Below are 13,338 nucleotides of genomic sequence, written 5' to 3'. Positions count from 1 at the left end.
CAATAGAACTTAATTGGGACTAACCTTGTTGCAACATCAGTAAGTCTTGCTCTATTATATCGATTGCAGATGATACAATACTGTCCAGTGAATATATTATGGAAGACAGAGTCATTAACCCATTGTCTACAACAGAAAGTGATTTTTCCAAATTAACACGGTCAATTTCCCGTATTTTCTCTGCTGTCTCAATTTGAGTTTCTTTCCAAGCTTCGTTGTAAGCTGCATATATAGAGGCCGCTATGAAACGTTTTTGACGCTGTTTGCGTGGTCCCATAATGAAATCACGCAAGTCAGCACCTTCTTTAAGTAAAGTCAAGTGTTGCTTAATTTCAACCAGTGTGGATGTTTGTAGCCATTCGAGGCAGAGTTTCCCTACACTGTAAGTAGTTACTATCCCTGGATGCTGTCTCTGGGAGTATCTAGGGTCTGGCCTGGTCAATGTGAACCCCTGTGTTTTGTTCAGGAATCTATCTTGACAGTTATTTGTGTCTGTGGGCCAGATCAACCATTTTTTCCAATCAGGATGTGTTCTGTTTTGGTTTAAAATATGGGATACGTCTATTTCAACATCTGTGGTGCTATTACTGTCAGGTGTTGGTTTAGGAATAGACGGTTTGTTTAAGTCTTTAATTTTGGCTAGGCCAAGACAGGTTGTCTGTTGAATTGTATCATTCAAAAATATAATTTGTTCTGGGATCATGCAGGCTCTAAATAATGATTCTATCCCTTGCACTTGCCAATCTTTTGTGCCCCAGATTGTTTTCGTTTCAATATTATTGTTCCAGAAATCAAAACCGAATGTTTTCATTTTTTCAAAACATTTCTCAGAATAGATTCGTAAGCATGGTTTTCATTCCTTTCTTATTTGACAATTTGAAATAAAATGTTTCTGCATTACTTGTGTTAAACCCTGAGAAGTATGAGAATTTTTCATAAAATGTTTTTGAACTGCCTTTTGGTGGAGTTGCACAATGTTCCCATTGGTTATAATTAAAAACATTTCTAGGTTGAGCAGATTTATGCAGAAAATGGTTACCATAGTGGTTGTAACAATACATCTGGTCATAATTAGATGAACCTTGCAAATAATCATGTTCTGTAAATTTAGCTGACATCACTAGATCAGACATCATATCATTAATACTTTCAAAGTCCCAATCATCAGCGAATGTGCTTGGTTTTACAAAGTCACTTAATGAAATCTTGAATTGATGAGGATACTTCAGGAGCTCAACCGGGCCATAGATTTCGTAATCAGTTTTGTCCCATGCTACCCCACCGGGTATAGGATTGGCTGTGAAGTTTACTGAAGAAAGTTCTCTTTTCTCGATGTGTGAAGACTTGTGTGGTTTCAGGACCAAGGTGATTTTCTGACTTGCTGTGTCCATTGTAACATATTTTCCCTCAATGAACTGTCCCAAGCATAGTACCATGATGAGCCAAAGTATGAGGACAAATACACCTTGTGCCACCCAGAATTCAATCCATGGAGAAATCAGATAGGTTTCTTGTAGTTGATGAAATAGTTCCTGTGCTTTGTCTTTAAAAGTTTTTGTTGTTGGCTGTTCCCCAGGTTCGCTTGGATCCTCAGAAAAATCATCAAAGTTGATGAAGTAGCCAGATGCTGTTCTGTCAATTGTTTCAATTGCTTCTGGATTCCTTTTTGCTTTAGGAATTTGCTTTGTTTCATTAGCATAGTCAGTTGTTACATCATTGTAGATTGGTGTTTCTTGATGTAAAATTTTGATTTGGGTTTCAAGAGGTTTAAGTTCCATTGCTTTGTTGCATAGTCCTTGTTGATTCACTGTAGGTTTATCAAATGTGATTAGCCTCTCAGTTTGAACCTCTGTAATTGTAGCAAACTTTGGTGTTCTACTACTTCTTGGGAGTCCACTTGGCCTACTACTTGTTATCGGCCACATGATTGTGGTTTAACCAGGTCGATGGATACAACTCGGTTCTCCTTTTTACCAGCAAGGGGCGGTAATACTACTGATCTTGTCCCGTTGACAGACAAGACAGGTACTGCTTTTCTGTAAGAAGGCCCAAATTCCTTCTTTACCGCGATCTTCTCTCTGACCAGATCCCCGATTTTTGGAATCCAGACAGGCCTTGCTGGGACAGGTGGTTTCTCTTCAGTGGTTGTTGGCTGCTGTTTCAACTTTATGTTGCTCAGGTCTTTTCTCGTTTCATTTAAGTCCTGTAAAATAGCCAAACGATCTTTGATATCAAAGCATTTTTCTTTCACCACTGAAGTTTGACTATCGAGGTCCTGGATTAACATTCTAGTCCCAAACAATAGTTCGTACGGACTGAGACCTCTCAGAGAATTTCTTGGCAGATTATTAAGACTACGTTGGACACTTATTAAATGTTTGACCCACCCAGCTCCCGAACCTAATACCTTTGCTGTTATAGATTGCTCTATGCCTTGGTTTTTTCTTTACACCATCCCGTTTCCCTCAGGAAGGAAGTGAGAAGAGTCCCGCAATGTAATGCTCATGCTGGCCATGCCCCCCCTATAAGCTCGAGAGCTAAAGGCAAGACATTGGTCAGAACGTAGCATGCTCCTAGCGTATATGCCATTATAGACTCGCAAATCTTTTTATAACAGTTCAGACGTCAGCCGAGTGCTGGGGTCTACATTTATAAGTGAAAATAGTCTCTACATGTTAATTTGACGCATTATTTATACTGTTTTTTTTTATTATTGTTTAATCCAATCTGGAGCGAAACGCCATGGTAATATACCGTCTCGGTCGCCACTGCGATTTCTGTTGCAGTCTGGGCAGTTTTTTACAAATATGTGATGTTGCAGGCTCATTCCTGGCCACCAGTATACTGATTGTAATTCTTCCAGAGAATCCTTAAGCTTAAGGTGTCTAAGACCCTCACCCATATGTGCGTCTGCTATTAACAAGACTCTCCTGTTCGTGTTTGGAATTACCCTATCCCCCACTCCAGGGATTAGAGCAAAAGGAACGGAGTTTGCATCGATTATGTATGTATAATTGAGTGGATAGTTGATGGGTAATGCTGAGCAGTCGCCTTTGATGACGTTTTCACCGCCAGCATTGTTTCCCCGTCAATGTATTTTTCTGAATGCTTTTTTGTAGCTACAGAAGCCGATTTAGTTGTTTCCGCTGTGGCTGTCTCAGCCAATGAATTCCCTGCAGCGTGAACGCCATCACGCTGATGACTCAGTGAGCGTATCACATGAGTCTTTGGTAGTTCTTTCTGTAAAAGAACTACTTGTTCCCAAAGTGATTTTTTCTTTATTGTTGCACCTGTGTCATCTTTGTAACCGTTTTGAATCCATTTCTGTAAATCGTTATTGTATGATTTGACGCAGTAATACGAATCGCACACTATTAGTGTTGGGAATTCGCGATCGACATTATCTAGCGCCATTTTTAACGCTATTATTTCAGTTCGTTGTTCTGAATTATTTTCCACTGAGTGTGTTTTTGTAAACAGAGGTCTCAGTTTACCTCCGCGCCACACGTTCTTTACAATTTCGCATGTGGCGGTATATGCTTGCTTTCCCATACAGCGGGTTGAGCATGTCCGTCTGTATATATAACACAGGCGTACTGTCGTATGGACAGAATGTCGATTGGCAGAGGATATTCTCTTTCATATTCTAGATTTTTTAATTTTTTCATTTCCGGATCAAAATAGTATTTTACTTTGTCTGTAGCAAGAGAATTTTCCCATTGCATCCATTTAGGATTTAGTGCCATAGTAGGTAAATTACATGGGCTTGTTAATGCCTCAAAAGCTGATTCTGCTGTTCTGACTGTAATACGTCTGCCGTCAGCTTGGTCTTTTTCTCTTGCTACAGCTGTTTGAACCGCATGAACAATGTTTTCCTTTATACTGAGTGTTTTTTCAGCTTCTGTGTACAAATGTGATTTGTATGCTATTGGTACCGTTTCTCCCTCATTAGAGGTTAGGTATGTGAATCCGCATCTTCCTGGGATGACTCGGATCACAAGGTTGCGTGTGTTATCGCGTGTTTGTAGTTTTGTTTTAACTAACATGTCTGTTTGTAAAGATCTCAAAATTTCTGTGTGTTTTTGAGTCCAATTGATTCTTTTAAAATCTGGTTTTATTAGGTCGTAGAGAGGTTTAACCCTCTCTGCATAATTAAGAATGTAAGTTCTTCAGAAATTCAGGAAACCTAGAATTGATTGTAAGTTTTTCAGCGTTCTTGGTGCTTGGATTACAGCACATTTCTCTAGGAAATTATCAGCCAGGCTTTTGCCTTCACTTGATAGTTCATATCCTAAAAACAGGACAGTTAGATGGGCAATTCTTGACTTTTTGAAGTTGAATTTGTAACCCTCTGCTGCGAACCCAAGTATTATGGTGTTCACTCTCTTCAAGTGAGTATCCAAGTCATCATCTGTTAGATAGATGTCATCGACATAAGATAATGCCTCATCATCATATATTTGTAGTAACTCTGTTACTCTCGCTGAGAATAATCCTGGGCTGTTCTTGAACCCCTGTGGCAAACGACAGAAATTTTTCTGCGAGCCGTTTATTGAGAAAGCGGTCAAATATCTGCTTTCTGGTGCTATATTTTGACAAAAGAATCCATTAGAGATGTCTAATGTTGTTTTGTATTTTTTGCGCACTATGCTATTCATTAGTGCTGCACTGTTTGAGTTTTGTACTGCAAAAGTTTTGCAACATGAGTTTAGGTGTCTGTAGTCCAAAACTAGACGATATGAATCATCTGGTTTGGAGACAGGAAACAAAGGATTGTTCATTTGTGAGGTGCAAGTTTCAATCACCCCCTGGTATTCAAGTTGATCTAAGATCTCCCTGACCTGTTTCTTAGCTTCTTGCTTAATTGGGTACTGCCTCTGTGCAGTTGGTTGAGATTTTAACTGGATTTTGTGAGGAGGAGAGTCTTCATCCCATCCCACATGGTTTTTATACAATGCAGGAGCTTGGGCTACTGCCCATTTTCTTGCAAGTGTATGTTTTTTATGAATTGGAATATGATTTGAGAAGGCAGGCATAATCATTTCTTCGCCATGAGGGCACTCCCCGACAAACTCCGGTGGCCAGTCTTTTTCAGCTAGAAGGATGTCATAGCCTTTGGAGCGATTATCCCAAAATAGACCCCTTATTTTCCTAGTCTTATCTCCCTCTATACGTAATGTTATTTCATATATTTTATGAGGTTTGCTAACTCTGGTATCTGCAGTTTCCACTTGAATGTATTCATTCGTGTCCACTGTCTCCAGATGATTCATCAGGATCTTGCGAGCTATGCTCACTTCTGCTGCGCTGTCTAGCATTGTCTGAGCCCACTCTCTGTTTTTCAGCTGTGTCCTCAGTATCATCGGCATGTTTGATTACTTTAATACTGGCTACCTTCTTCTTTGGAAATTGTAACTTTTTACTTTGATGAGCAGGTTCCCTGTCTTTGGACTTGGCGTGCTCTTCCCTGTGTTCTGACCGTCCTCTTCTTTCCGATTTCTGCGAGGAAGTCTGAAAAGATCGAGAGGGACGTGTATCAATATCTTGATATCTATCAGGTTTCTTTAAATTATCCCTATTTCTAAGGTTGTATTTTTTCTCAGAGGGCTCCCTCTGGGGAGACTTGTGTCCTTGGTCCGGAGATATTTCTCTCCGCCGAGGAGACCTTCCTCTGGACTGGAATCTTTTTTCTTTGGGAGTGGATTGTTTATTTCCATCCCAGCTCTTTTTTGGAGTGTTTAGATTATTTTTAATAAATACCTTTTCAGGATTTTCAGTTAGTTGGGGTTTCACTGGTTTCCCACCCAAACTATCTCTTCCTAGTTCTTCATAGGATTTTTCTATGATTCTGGCAAGTTCAAATGGTTGGTCTGCTATATCTGTTTCTTTCAACCTTTGGCGGATCGCCACAGATGCTGCTTCCCCCTTTATGTTTGCTAGTAATATTGCCGAGACCTGCTTGAAGTCTTTCAGTAATTTCATACCCAGAGTTAAGGCAGGTTCTGGACCGTATTCATTTTGAATCTGTTTTAGCACATATGGTATTACCGCCATGGACGGAACACCATGTGTTTTTGTGTAAATGGAAGCAAAGACTGTGCCCCAAGTGTCACAGTCCTCCACATGTGGTGCGATCCCCATTGGGAGACAGATAGTCAGAATTCTGTGTTTCTCAACAGGGGTAGTATCCGGAAATACTGCCTCTATTTGAGTGATTTTTTGTGCTAACCAGAATGGAATTTGTTCCCTTTTAATGGGTATTTTACCTAGACAGGACTGTATGTTCTGTGGTGTGATTTTATTTGTGTTCCCCTGATGAGGGGTCAGCTGTGGAATTTTAATAGCTGTTTGGACTGTTGAAGTCCGCATTACATATTGGACTAATTGTCTGTGTATTTTAATCAGTTGTTTTAGCTGTGCTAAAAGTTCTGGTATTGAAATTTTTTCAATGTCTGGATGTGGTGTGTATCCGGCTAGAACCGGCCACGTTGCTCCTGGTCTACCTAGTGGACCGAGCCTGGTGATGTGATCATTATGTTTTAGGGCACCTTTAAACCAGAGCAGGTGCTCTTGGTATTTTAGTGGTATTTCCACCTCCTCGAAAGGAGTGTACTCATCTGGAGGTTCCTCTATCTTGAAATAGTGGAATTCCTTTGTTACAGCGTTTGCTGCTGGAAAGTTTATCCATGAATAGAATACCTCTGTCTGCCGATATTCGTGTGCCTCAATTACGAATATGACCGTACCACCTCTCGATGTCAGTCCATTTTCTATAAGTTTTAAAGTTATAGTTTTTCTTATGCTGACCGGGATGAGTATTGCATCCGGGTCAGTCTGCAGGAGACTATTGTCATCCTTTAGGAGTTGAGCTGCTATTCTAGCCGCCTCCCTTTCTCCTTCGCTGTCTGAGATTTTACTGACAGGAAGGTTTTTTTGTTTTTGTTGCAGATCAGGTTTTCAAGGAAACAAAGATTAGGTGCACAATATTGTGGAACACTGTATCCTTCAACGTTGAATAAACCAAAAAACCATACATAGGAGTCTCCTCCTACTAAGTTTGGCGGATGTAACCTTTGACCCACTCCAGACGTCTTTGGAGTATTTATGGGAGAAAGGGTCTGTGTGAAAAAGCACGACTGAGTTACTCTAATGCCTTGCGTTAGATTTATCGCCTATTCAAACCGTTGGGCGCCATGTAGTGTAGTTCCTATTATCCCAATAGGCTCTGCGCATTGGAATAATATCTTCAATAGTATAGACGTAGGACAGAGGTTAACTAGGTCTTCTACTGACGATATTAGACTTAAGTTTTGTGTGCCAGCTAGCTCAGAGTTCACTAGAAACTTTCTTGAATAGCCGAGGAGGAGTTTAACCTCCCTGGATAGACAAGAAGGGATTTAGTTTCTGACAACCATAGAACATGACAACTTTGCTCTCCCTGATCAAGAGTATATCTCTAGAGTCGTGTGAAAACAAAAGACAGCTATTTTACTCAGTCAATACGTGCATACTTAGTTTCACCAGATTGTAGAGAAAAGAAGAGACAGGCGTGTTCAATAAAAGGTGTTATTTATTGATCAGTCTCTTTTCTCATACAAGAGAAATGAATCGCTACAATTGCAATACTTAAGGTTAAGTAGAATGCATATAATAAAAGCAGGATTATAAAATAATACTGTAAAAGCATTGATATGGTTTCTTAGCCATATGATACTTTAAAACGAATAAAAGATATACATACATATATACATTGACTAATCGTACTCAACTGGTGCTTCTAACTATGCCTACCCCGGTGTACCTGACCTAAGCCTAATACGTGGGAAGGAGTAAGTAAGTAGCAGTTTAAGTTAAGTTTGTTTTGCCAAGAATCTGACTCAAGAATTCTCTGTAAGGGGTTAGTCAGTTCAATACCTGGGATTTAGAAGGCAGGAGGGCTGGTATCTCTGTCTCAGGACTCGGTATCCCAGTTACCCGCGAGGGCAAGCTGGAAACGCCGGAGGCTGGATTTCTCGGCAGGAGAAAAGACAGCGTCTTCCTCAGCGCGTCAAAAGGGAGGGGCAGCGTCCGTGGGCTCTTGCATCAGCTGGGCTCTCCGGCAAGTAGCGCTGCTCCAAGCTCATCACCACCGTGTCTTTGCTTAGGGCAGCGTCGGTATATTTATGCCTGAAAGGTGCAGAGTTTGACGTAAGGATGGACATAAAACGTCAGTAAGGATCTCATAAGAACTGGTCGTTCTTACATTCTTTACAGGAGTTCTCGAACGAAATCAAAACAATAGCTGCGGGGGATTTCCCAGGTCTGCTGGTGGTTTGGTTTGTTTTGAGAACTCGGTGTGCTTTCTAGGGGGCTGGAGGAATAGTGCTTGCTTAATGTGATAGCATGCGCTATGACTTAATCTGAAAACGGGTTTCTGTGCCGTTGTATGGATATTAGTGAATTATAACCGGACAAGGGTCAGAAATAGGAGTATCGATACAGGTCCCTATATAAACACACTACATTCTGGCCTTCAGAACTGGGGCCCTTTCCCGAATCTGCCGTGGCCGTAAAAAGCCTTGGTATCAAGATCGATGCCTTGCTATCCATGTCACAGCAAGTGTCGGCGGTGGTCGGAACCACTGTGGGCCTAATGCGTCAGCTTCGGAAACTGGCTCCACTGTTGTCCTTTGCCACCCTTAGACTGGCAGTTTCAGCCCTGATTCTGTCACGTCTCGATTATGGTAACTTCTTGTATCATGGCCTACCAAAGGATCTTCTGGCCAGGCTCCAGGTGGTAATGAACGACGCGGCGAGATTAATCTTTAAAAAACCTAGACATGCACATGTTACGCCCTTACTGCAGGACCTACATTGGCTCCCGATCATAAATGTAAATGTAAATGTAAATGTACAGGAATTTATATAGCGCAAATCACCAAGCGGTTTCTAAGCGCTTGCTTAGGGAACCCGTCCTGGTATTCCCCTGTGAGATAACCCCGGCAGGGTATCCGCAAGGTGAAAGCCAGGCATCCCGCCGCGAGGGGCCGTTGTGGAGATTAAGCAAGCTATTGCCCAGAGTCGCAGAGTGTGAACCCGTGAATCGAGTAGGCACCGGAGCGAGAATTGTCGAGTCCATGGACAATTTAGGACTCAAGACCCCGCTGAGCCGGGAATTGAACCCTGGTCCCGGGCTGACCTCTGCTTCCAGGTCTGCCTCCTCTAACCAGTGAGCCACACTTCTCCACTCGATCATACAGAGAATGAAATTCAAAAGTCTCTGTATTGTGCATAAGGCTGTTCATGGCTTAGCCCCCAGCTACATTAAGGACCGACTGACCAACTACATCCTGAGTAGGGCTCTCCTGTCGGCTGATGCCAGCTACCTGGCCTGCCCCCGGTTTAATCGCTCGTCCCTGGGTGGTAGAGCCTTCTCGACCATAGGCCCTCAAGCATGGAACCGTCTCCCTGTCAAACTACGTAAAGAAACAAATCTCCTTCAATTCAGGAAGAGTTTGAAAACGGTACTGTTTTTAGAGGCATGGGGATCACTTTTTAGAGGCATGGGGATCACTATGAGCAGGTCACTTTGTTCTCGACTAGTATTGGACGTCCGTTGATAGCGCTTAGAGACCCCTTGGTGATAATGCGCTTTATAAATTCATATTAACATAACATAACGTAAGAGAGCGCCCGTGTTCCTGAATTGGTTCTGTGTATGTGTGGCATGTGTGCGAGTAGGAGTCCTGCAGAGCGGTGGTGTCTGGGTGGTTGGTGGAAGGAGATGCAGCTGTTAATGTAATATAAAAACAAAAGAAATAAATATCTTGAGCAGGGGGTGGAACAAATTCCACCGTCTGACTATTGAAATTCACTTTTGAGAGGAAATCAGGTATAGGTCATTGATACAAGCATTAAAATGTCCAACAACGGGAAGATGCTTTTTTACCTATATACCAAGTACAGAGAGCCCAGCAGTAGAGTCATCAAAGGCAGTTTCTGCACCAGGAAGCCTTCAAACATTCAAAGTCGAATTATATAAATATGAACTAAGGCAACAACCTTTACAGATTTAACGTAAAGATTGCATAAAACAAAAATAAAAGACCCTGGGGTATAATATTGATAATGAGAGGCTACTTACATACTTTCATATAATTTCAATAAGGAACCATAAAGATAGTGTGATTCAATATATCAACTGATCACGGATGTTTCAGATTAAAACACCAACAAATAATAAATTGCAATAAACCTCAATAAAGAGTGACTTTATTTGGGATTGTAACAGCTGCAGACAGGATAAACCCAGAGTATATTTCACTAAAGAGTATTTTCGCAATCGCAGTCCTTGAGGACATTCTGCTCTCTTTAATCGCAGCATGTTTGTTGTTCAGTCATGTTTTGAATCTAAAATACTTTTTACTAGCGGACCGCCGCCTGAGCTCCTTGTCCTGTGCTTCTAACGCAGGTATTCACATTTTCCTGGCAGCTGAAGCAGAATCTTGGAAGCGCTGATTACTTTCAAGCGACTGGTGATGGGGAGACCGGCCTACTTTCAGCGTCACATAGAGAAGTGGATTTTGTCCTCAGCTCGACCGCTCGGGGGCTTTCAAGGACAAGCATTCAGCAATGGGGGCCGACCAGGCTCGCTCCAGAGGGTTTTCGTGTCACTGAATGGAAACGGCGATGTCACCACAAAACTTGCAAGCTTTTCTAATCAGTCTCGAAAAGAAGAACAAGTCGGGCCATAGCCATTGTGAGTGATTGAGGGGGAGGGATGGGGGAGTTAAGTGACCTACTATTAAATATAAATGAATCAATCACTTGGAATTAAAGCATGCAATGATTTTCAATATATAGTAGAAACTCCTGAAGATATTAGAGAGCTTTACATGAGCACCAGTTACATTACACATTCATTTTTTAAAGCACGGGGATATTAACCCCTTTACCGCGGCGATAATTTCGCCGCAGTGTGGGGGTCCTATTGTGTGGGCGGGGCCGCGTCTGACAACGGACGTGCACAGCACTACCAAGGTAGTGCTTGCGACGACCGTTGGCCGACGGCAGCAACGAAGGGGTTAAGTAATTTGCCCAGAATCACAGGATGTTGAGCCAAGGCAGAGACTCAAACATTTACGGCCACATGCATCATTGTAGGATTTTGCAATTCCTAAATTGCAAAAATTAAGGAATCGCAATTTAGGAATTGCAAAATCCTATGCATCAAGAAATCTTAAAGGTTTTTAGGATTTCTTAATTTTCGGTACTTGCGATTCCTTAATTGCGAATCGCAATTAAGGAATGGCATTACATTGATTCCTATGGGCATAGAGGCCCATAGGAATCAATGGAAAGGCATTAGCTTTTTGCGAATTTGATTTTGCGAATGACAATTTGTTGATGCATTGAAAGGGTGCTTTGGACCCCCCCCCTGCACCCTTGAAATGTTTTTTTAGTGCAAGTTTCACACACACATGTCCAAAGCACATGTGTGTGTGTAACATGTCACTTTCAAAAATGCATTTTTGAGCTTTTTTGCACAATTTCGCAAATTAACACGAGGGTCAACCTCGTGTTAATTTGCACTTCCTATTTCCTAATTCGCATTTTTTTAAAAATTCATGCATTGCATTTAAGGAATCGCACAAATGCGATTCCTAAATGCATTCGCATTTTTAAGAATTGCTAAAAATAGCGAGTTTTCTAAAATTATTTCATGCATCCCAAAAAGGGATTTTGGAATCGCAAACGGCCGATTTTTCCGATTCGCACCGTTTGCGACTCCAAAACCACTTGATGCATGTGCCTGCTAGTCCTGGCCCCTTCTTATACCTACATCAAAAAACTGTTGTCCAGAGATTTTCATTTTTGATTTGTGAATTTTGTAACATTAAAGAAGTAATTTAGCTTGGGTAGACATTGCTTATCCGCCCCGATTTTTCTGGATGCCATTTTTAAAAATGGAGGTTGTGTTACAGTGATGATGTACAATTTCAGGAACCACAAGGCCTTTATACTTAATTTTGGTGTTAAAACATAGGTTCTGGGAATCAAGTAGTCTTATAGAGGCAGAAAACTACTCCTCAGAGCAACTATTTCACCACTTTTCAAAAAGGCATCTCTTTAATGATGTGTTTAGGCATCATATTGGTAATTTATTTTAATATTGTTTTTGTTTCAGGTGTTCCTTTGTTTCAAATTCGTAAACATGAGTGAAGCAGGTAGTGGCAGAGGGTTTTACCTCCCGATGGAGTGTTGCTAATTACAAAATCTGAGGACTCCTTCAACAAAGAACAAATGTGTCATATGCCAAACTAGTCTGAAAGAAAAGCAGCTGGACAGAAAAGAGAGGATCAAATATTTTATCAATGTAACAACAAGTCATAAGTAGATATGAGATTATCCCTTGGTGGACAGTTAATTTAAATCATGAGAATTGACTGCAATATTGAATGTCACACAATATGAACCCATACAGTGAAAACTTGCCTAATTCAAAACATAATCAATCCAATGTCTAGAACTAGAATATCACAAAAATATTTTTATTTTAAAAACAGGATAGTATTATAATGTTGCCAGTTAAAAACATATATTGCCATACAGTGCACAGTTCATAATACAATTCATAAAAACCTATATATATCCATCTAAAACATTTTCTTTAAGCAAAAAGTACATAAAAATAAATGTTGCATAACCCCATAGTAAGCTAAACTCATTTAGTCAAATGTGAAATTTATACGCACACAATTATAACCCTGTAGCTTATCTTCAACAAATTGGTTATTGTCCCAAAGATTGTGACGCCACTTTTTGACACAATCTTTGGGACAATAACCAATTCGTTAAAGATAAGCTAAGGAAATGTGCTACTAGGATTGGTTTAAAAAAAGATCTTGACCGGGATATGTCAGTTCATGACAAAGTGAAGTGTCTATTTTTCTGTCTCTCTGTTTTATCTGTGTGAAATTCAAAATAGGTACAGGGTTATAATTGTGTGCCACATTGTTTGAGTACTTAACAGCTAATTGGAGGAAGCTGACCTTTGTGTTGTGCCACATGTAGAGTGGGTTGCTCGAAATGGTTCCAATAAATAAATAAAGTAGTTGTACTGTCAAATGACACAGATGTTATTATTATGCTACTTGTTCCAATGTGCATAAGTCAAGAATTGTCAGAGTTATGGATACCTTATGGAACAGGCGAGAAAAGACACTTAGGGGGGTATTTACAAGCCCTTTGCGTCGCTGGTGCCTCACTATTTATATGGGAATAAGTGACATACCAGTGGCGCCAGGGCTCGTAAATAAGACCCTTAATCCCACTTCCTATTCTGTACAAGAAACTTGA

At 40.9% G+C, this 13,338-nt stretch overlaps 1 long non-coding RNA gene across 1 annotated transcript in view; it reads left to right on the top strand.

The window, feature by feature from the left end:
* The window catches only part of LOC144753866 (uncharacterized), a 200,653-nt gene extending 187,587 nt beyond the window's left edge, over positions 1-13,066 (top strand). The window contains exons 2-3 of the long non-coding RNA XR_013594574.1: positions 10,451-10,738; positions 12,167-13,066. This is a non-coding gene — a long non-coding RNA (uncharacterized LOC144753866). The remainder of the gene's footprint in view (positions 1-10,450; positions 10,739-12,166) is intronic.
* Positions 13,067-13,338: the final 272 nt, after the last annotated feature.

Source organism: Lissotriton helveticus, chromosome 5_1, assembly GCF_964261635.1.
Source record: "Lissotriton helveticus chromosome 5_1, aLisHel1.1, whole genome shotgun sequence".
Classification (NCBI taxonomy): Eukaryota; Metazoa; Chordata; class Amphibia; order Caudata; family Salamandridae; genus Lissotriton; species Lissotriton helveticus.
This window is presented reverse-complemented; position numbering and strand designations above follow the sequence as displayed.